The sequence below is a fragment of the Vulpes vulpes genome, chromosome 10 (assembly GCF_048418805.1).
Source record: "Vulpes vulpes isolate BD-2025 chromosome 10, VulVul3, whole genome shotgun sequence".
Classification (NCBI taxonomy): domain Eukaryota; kingdom Metazoa; phylum Chordata; class Mammalia; order Carnivora; family Canidae; genus Vulpes; species Vulpes vulpes.
Genome location: NC_132789.1, coordinates 90,873,546 through 90,881,467, shown reverse-complemented (window position 1 = coordinate 90,881,467; position 7,922 = coordinate 90,873,546). Strand labels below are relative to the sequence as shown.

The 7,922-nt window shown below is 38.2% G+C and overlaps 1 pseudogene; it reads left to right on the top strand.

Moving 5' to 3' along the window:
• On the top strand, positions 1-4,823 carry LOC112933447 (trifunctional enzyme subunit beta, mitochondrial pseudogene; annotated as a pseudogene).
• Positions 4,824-7,922: the final 3,099 nt, after the last annotated feature.

Here is a 7,922-nt window from a genome sequence, read left to right as displayed (position 1 = left end):
ATGGAGGTACAGCAGTGTGAAGAGGAAGAGGCAAGAATGAGCCCAGGGCAGCCAAAATGCCATGTGCCACTGCCTCCCCATGTCCAGTGCCAAGGTTCTGCTGCCACTGTAACCAATCTCAGCCCGAAGGCTGAAGGGGATGCTAAAGGACATAAAGTCAGAGTGAAGGATGAGAGATCTGCAAGGTTGCCTTATCCTGCACCTCCAAAGCCCGAGCCCAAGCCTAAAAAGGCCCCTGCAAAGAAAGGAGGGAAGGTGCTCAAGGGGAAAAAAAGGTGAAAGTTGATGCTGGCAAGAGGAAATAACCCTACAGAAAATGAGGGTGGCCAAAAAGACCAGACACAGAAAGCTAAGCGCGCAGGCCGTGCCACATAAAATGTGTGCACTTTTGATAACTGTGTACCTCTGGTGACTGTATAGTTTGAAATACTGTTTTTTATCAAATTATATAAAAATGTGGGATTGTTTTAAGCTACGTGGGATTTTTTTTTTTTTTTTTTTTTTTTTTTTTAGCCACAGAGCATTTCATTGCTGTTTCGGAGGAAAGGCATATGTCACTAATACCATATCCCCCAAGCTAGATTGATATGGGGGGGGGGGGACTCCTTTTCCCTTCTAGTTTTGAGAAACTTCCTTTGGGTTTCCAGGAGGAGGGATTCCTTAATATTGACACACATTAGCCACATTGGCACAAACGTATTATAGTGTGAAAAACCAACATTCATTATTTATGTTCTCTTCTTCTTCTCTGCCTTCACCACAGACTTGACTCCCTTAAACCCAGAGGCCTGTTGGAACCTGACCCCCAGACATGGTTCCCAGTATGTCAGGCGATCTGGACTTTGCAGTGTCACCACAGAGATGTCATTCCCTCAAAGGATTTCCTTTTTTAGCTTGTGGATCTTCAAATTGGTGATTCTGCTACTTTCATTTCCCCAAAGGCAGGGTTGGCTTGTGGAAAGTTGTTCAACAACATGCTAAATGTGAAACTGTGAACCCTCATTCTGATGTTCAAAGCATCCGATGAAGACTTCACTGGGCTTTCTAGTGGCTCACTGATTTCGGTAGCCTGCTGAAGAAAGGAGTGCGAAAGTTGTTGTATACTGTTAAGGATTGTCTGCTCGTGTCCTGCCTGAAGTACCATGATTGTTTACGACAAGTATCTTTAATAAAGCTGGATACCATTTGAAAAAATAAAATAAAATACACTGGAGGTAAGAATAACAGTATTGACCAATGGGTTACTGTAAGGATCAGCACATGTGTAATGTTCAAAATACTGTTGGGCTCATAAGGGAACCAGTGACAGGGATAGTAGGTGGTATTACCCCTCACTGTCATCAGTAGCATAGGTTTTTTTAAATTTTTTTTATTTTTAGAGATATTTATTTATTTATTTATTTATTTATTTATTTATGAGAGACAGAGAGAGAGAGAGGCAGAGACATAGGCAGAGGGAGAAGAAGGCTCCTCGTAGGGAGCCTGATGTGGGACTCGATCCCAGGATCATAACCTGAGCCAAAGGGAGATGCTCAACCACAGAGTCCCCCAGGTGTCCCAAGGTTTGTACCTTTTATTCCAGTTTTCACACTATTTTTTCCAGTTTTCACACTATTTTTAAAATTTTTAAATTTAAAATTATTTTTATTTTATAAATAAATTATAAATTATAAATATATATAACATATATAATATAAATAAATATAAATAAATTAAAATTATTTTTATTCCAGTTTTCACACTATTTTTAAAAGAACTTTTAAAAGAGATTAACATTTTAACAAATGCAATGAGTTATATATAAGAGCTGCGAATCTCCAAAAATTTATAAATCAGGAACAACTTTTTAGCATGAGAGAGAAGAGCATGTGGTCAGTATGATAGGCACATTTTATCCCACTAATGTCTGAAGAGCTCCTACATTTCAGGAATATGTTATTGAGTCCAAGTGAAGTAAAAATTGCTTCCACAAGTGTGCAAAATGGCTAGTAGTTATCCGATGCATAATTCATTTTCAGTCAGTACTTTGGTAATATTCTTGTCAAGTGTAAAAATAGGCTCAGTCGACAGGGAAAGAGCAACTTTTAACAGGAATACAAATGAAAAGGAGAAATGGAATGTGGGTGGTTACTCAATGAGAAACTAGGTCTTCATAGTCTTAGCTTTGTCAGAAGACAATAGGTGCTGCTTGGTGCTTTATAATTTCTTCTTGCAAACCTTGCAAGAGAATTGTCAAGTGAAAATGCAACATTCTTTATAATTTTTATAATATTAGAACATTAAGTTGCTTCTGTTAGCAACTTATGAAAAGGTCCAATTTCTCTTTCCTTAAATATTTTTCTAAGAATCTCTCAGCTAGAGCTCATTTTCCTTTATTACTCTTATCACCATTTATATTATGTTATAATACGTGGAGTGTTAAAGTTCAAAGGCTCTATTCAAAACTGAATATTATAAATTAAATTAAAAAACATAAGCACGTATATACTTTTTTTTTCTTTATCCCATGACCCCTTTCACTTTCAACAATTCAGCAATTTTTTTGTTTTGTTTTCATAAATAACAAGGTATGATTCAATGTGCTGGCAAGGAAGAAACAAAACAACCAAATATTTCAGGTGAATATTCACTTTTTACAGAAGATCCATCAATATCCTGTGTAGTTAGACCTGAATTGTGCGATCAGCTTCTAGTAACCACTGAGTACTTGAAAAGTGGCTGGTGTTAACTAAACGAGGAGGTCATTAGACTGATGTGGCTAGAATGCCATAGAAGCTTGCATGAATGACCCAAGATTCTAATCCTTTAAATGCCTCTAGGTTATGAAATTGAAACCCAAAAACAACCAATCACAAACAGCTATGTAGGCTTTAAACTATACCCAATCAATAATTTCCTTACTTTGCCTCCACTGTCTCTCTAGAAAAGCCTCCTATCCGTGGAGTGCTCCTAACCACTCTCAGAATGGTGCTACCCATTTGGAATAGATTTTTGTTTAAATAAATTCTCAAAATATTTAATAAACCTTAGTTTACCTTTTAACACTAGTCTGAATTGAGATGTATTGCACATATAAAATACACACTGGATTTCAAAGTTTTAGGTTGAGATAAGGAATAATATCATATATGGATTACATGTATAGATTGGGTTAAATAAAACATATTATTCAAATCACTTGCACCTGTTTCTTTCTACTTTTTAAAGTGTGGTCACCAGACATTTTCTAATTTAAAATTTCACATATCTAATGCGACTCAAATTTACATCTGACCTTATATTTATTTTTGACTATGCTGATAGAGACCAACCCTTGCAATTTCTAAACAAACTTTAAAAATATGGTGCTTTGGATGCCTAGTTCTGGGACTTGAGGCTGAACCTTTGGTGCCTGTAGCAGGAGGAGCCTGAGAGGACAGAGCAAAGATTTCAGAGTGACTTCCATCTTGATTTACACATTTAAAAGTCTTCCCAATGCATCACAATGGGTCTTCGGATTTTCTGTTAGACCCTGAGCTGTTCCTCCCAGCTAGGAGCTGCCCCAGCCATCCAGACCAAATCAAAGAAAAACTTAGCCAAACCCAACATAAGGAATATACTGGTGGATGGTGTTTGCATTCCATTTTTTGCAGTCATGCACATCATATATGGATCTGATGCCACCTAATTTGGCTAGAGTGGCACTTTCCGGTTTGTTGCATTGGACCAATGTTCCAAAGGATGTTGCTGATTATAACATCTTTGGCACAGTTATACAGGAAGTGAAAACTAGCAATGTGGCTAGAGAGGCTGCCCTTGGGGCTGGTTCCCCTGACAAGACTCCTGCTCTCTGCCAACCAAGCCAACATAGCTGTTGGCTTGATCATTTCTGGGCAGTGTGATGTGGTCATGGTAGGTGGTGTAGAGTTAATATGCGACATCCCTATTTATCATTCAAGGAAAATGGTACTTGAGTTCAGTAAGACCAAGACTTTGGGTCAGTGACTGTCTTTAATCTCGAAATTCAGACTGAATTTCCTGTCTATCGCTTGAGCTTCCCATAGTGGCTGAGTTTTCCACTAATGAGACCCGGGGCCACTCTACAGACCAACTGGTTGTTGCCTTGACTGTTTCTCGACTGGACCAGGATAAGTACACGCTCACGCAGGCTGGCCAAGAAGGCACAGGGTGAAGGATTCCTGTCTGGTATTGTACCCTTCAAAGTACCAGGAAAAGACACAGTTACCAAAGATAATGGTATTGGTCCTTCCTCCTGGGAACAGATGGTCAAACTAAAACCTGCATTCATCAAGCCCTCTGGCACTGGGACAACTGCAAATTCTGCTTTCTTATCTGATGGTCCACCTGCAATGTTGATTGTGGCAGAGGAAAAAGCTCTGGCCATGGGTTGTAAACTGAAGGCGTATCTGCGGGATTTTGTGTGTGCGTCTCAGAATCGAAAAGATCAACTTTTACTTGGGCCAACATATGCTGCTCCAAAAGCTCTGGAAAGGGCAGGATTAAGGATGAATGATATTGATGCCTTTGAATTTCACGAAGCATTTTCAGGTCTGATTTTGGCTAATTTTAAAGCCACGGATTCCAACTGGTCTGCACAAAACTACATTGGTAGAAAAACCAAGGTTGGATCACCTCTTCTGGAAAAGTTTAACAACTGGAGTGGATCGCTGTCCCTGGGACATCCTTCTGGAGCCACCGGCTGCCAGGTGGTCATGGCAGCTGCCAAAAGATTACAGAAGGAGGGGGACCAGTATGGCTTGGTGGCTGCCTGTGTAGCTGGCGGGCAGGGCCACGGCAGGATTGTGAAAGCTTATCCAAAATAATAGATGAAGAAGAGGTGACCAGGAGTTTCTGTGCAGCTCTCGCACTAGGCAATGCCATTCCGATGCGTTACTAAATGACATTCATAGTTCCTTGCTCCTCTTAGGAAAACACGATTTGTGGCCTTCTGCTAAAACACTTCACAATGAAGCCTTGCTAGTGTTCTGAGGTTGCCGAATCACAGCTTACTGCTTGAAGGTCAGGGATTTCTTAGTCACCGGAATCACACAGTGATAACGTTTAAGCAATTGTTTTTGGTCTCTATTTTCATTAAATAATAAGAGTGGTTGCAATTTGGGAAACCGGCCAGCTGAGGTTTGGAATCATCTTTGTACCACTTGCAAATTATCCTCTTTCCTGTTTGTGACCTGAGGATAAGTGTTTTCTACAAAATGCAAAGCACTGGGCCTAAAGAAACTTAATTATGGAAAGATAATTCAGAATTTAAATGTCACTGAAAACTTGTAAACATTTTGATATATAAGTACCCTGTTACCCTTAATAAAGTAAGGAAGTATCCAAAGAATGGTGCCTTGGTGGAAGAAATAGTTATACTAATGCATCAAGGAATTATGAACACCCTGTTATTTTGCAGCCTGCTGTATGTTTAAAATTGATGTTATAAAATCATTAAACATATATGTTTCAAAAATATCAATGCACGTACACACTGGCACAGTGCTTTTAAAAGGTTTTGATTCCAGACACAAATCTTTCCTGTCTCAAACTCTCGAGGTTACCGGCTTCTATCTGTAAGACACTAGGCTTTCTTGTCACATCCTAAATTTGATTTCTACATACTTCCCGACACTGATATTTTCTCCAGACCTTGTCTTCACCTGGTCCCAGATTCCAGGAAACAAACCCCTCATTCCTAGAGAAGCACCATAATCACTCCCATTCAGAATGCCAATTGCCCAGAGCTGGCTCAGCCTTGCCTCTCACTGTAATGATTTTTCCACAAAAATAACCCAAATCCCTTTGGTTATGTTTGAACTACAATACCAGATTTTAGTGCTGTGGTTGCCCAGAACTTTATAATTGTATTATATTCATGAGTGTATATAAATTATATTGAACCTTATTCCTGTGACTCAGGAAACCACAATAAGGAAAGTATTTAAGAATTTTTTTAACTTATTTTTTTTAAGTTGACAAAACCATATCTCCCCAGCTTTATTGAGATATAAATGATAAATTAAAATTGTACACATTTAAGGCATGCAACATGACTTTTTGATGTATGTATGTATAGATTATGAAATGATTACCACAATCAAGCTAATTAACATACCTATCACTTCTAATATTTACCTTTTGTGTGTGTGTGTGTGTGTGTGTGTGTGTGTGTGTGTGTGTGCAGCAACCCTTAAGATCTTGGCAAATTTCAAGTATACAATACATCGTTATTGTTATTATGCTGTGCCTTAGGTCTCTAGAATTTATGCATCTTAAGTTTGTACCTTTGTGTTTTGTTTACTTTTTATTTATTTTAGAGAGAGAGAGACAGAGAGAGAGTGAGCGGGGATGGGGGGTAGAGAGAGAGTGAGAATCTCAAGCAGACTCCCTCCTGAGCTCAGTTACCAACACTGAGCTTGATCCCCCCAGATCCAGAGATCATAACCTAAACCAAAAATCAAAAGTGAGATGCTTAACCAACTGAGCCACCCAGGTGTCCCAAGTTTATACCCATAAACATCTCCCCATTTCCTCCAGTCCCTGTTCCCTGGTAACCAACCATCTACTCCCTGTTTCTAGGAGTTCACCTTCCTTAGACTCTGTATGTAAGCTGAATAATGCATTATTTGCCTTTCTGTGTCTGGCTTATTTCACTTATCATAATGACCTTAATGCCTTCAAAGTCTATCCATGTTGTCACAAATGGTAGATTTCTCTTTTTTAAAGACTGATAATATTCCACTTTATATGCATATATCACATTTTATTTATCCATTCATCCACTGAGGGTCACAGATTGTTTCCATGTTTCAGTTATAGAGTTCTCCTTTTTTAGGGGAAGTGCTTCTTAAGACAAAATGAGCAATAAATTTCACTAGTAATAATTTTTAAAATCTTACATGTAAAACTGGTAGTTCCTGTCTTTAATTTTTAAGAGGTAATTTTCTATTCAAAGGATCACTGCTTGAAATAGAGGTACATTTACTCTCCTTGTTTTTTGGAGAATCAAAAACACAACTCTTTATTGAAAATTGTGAACTTACGTAACATAATTAAATAACATGAAGCCATTTTTTAACAGATGCACATACATTAATATTTTCATACACTAATCAGGATCTAGTCATTCTGATTTTAGCGTGCAGCCAAAAGTCCACAGCAGGCCTATGCCTTGGATTTGTTTATTTACCTTTAAAATCTCTCAGTGAGGGGCACCTGTGTACCTCAGTAGTTGAGCATCTGCCTTTGGCTCAGGTCATGATCCCCGGGTCCTAGGATCGAGTCCGTATTGGGCTCCCTGCAGGGAGCCTACTTCTCCCTCTGCTTATGTCTCTGCCTCTCTCTGTGTGTGTCTCTCATACATAAATAAAATGTTTTAAAAAAAACGAAAAATAAAATCTCTCAGCTGGTTTACTCAATATTCCTTAACTATTAAAGTGAGTACAAAAAATAAAAAATAAAAATAAAGTGAGTACAGTTAAGGACAGATTGTCTACGTATTTTCAAAAGGACCAGGCCAAAGTCACAGCATCACTGCACTGGAATTTTTACCAAAGAAATAGTGGAATTTTAGAGTAATAATTAACTTTAGATATCAACTCATCCAACTTGTTTTTTTGGAGATTAGGAAAATGAATCCTAAGAAGGTAAATTATTTTTCAAGACCACAGGCCTTACCATGCAAGAACTAGACTCCAATTCTTAACTTTCTGTCCAGTATTTGTTGTTGTTGTTGTTTTTTGTTTTAAATCTATCCTAGGCTATATCCTCTCTCCATTTGGTAGAGGTAGCAAGGAAGAATCACTTAAATATACCCTTAATTAATGCAAAAGAAGTTTTCTAATTTTCTCCCTGTAAGTAAATAGCACTTTCTTATTTGTATTTGTATTTAACATGAGACAAATACAGCTTAGTTTGTCTAT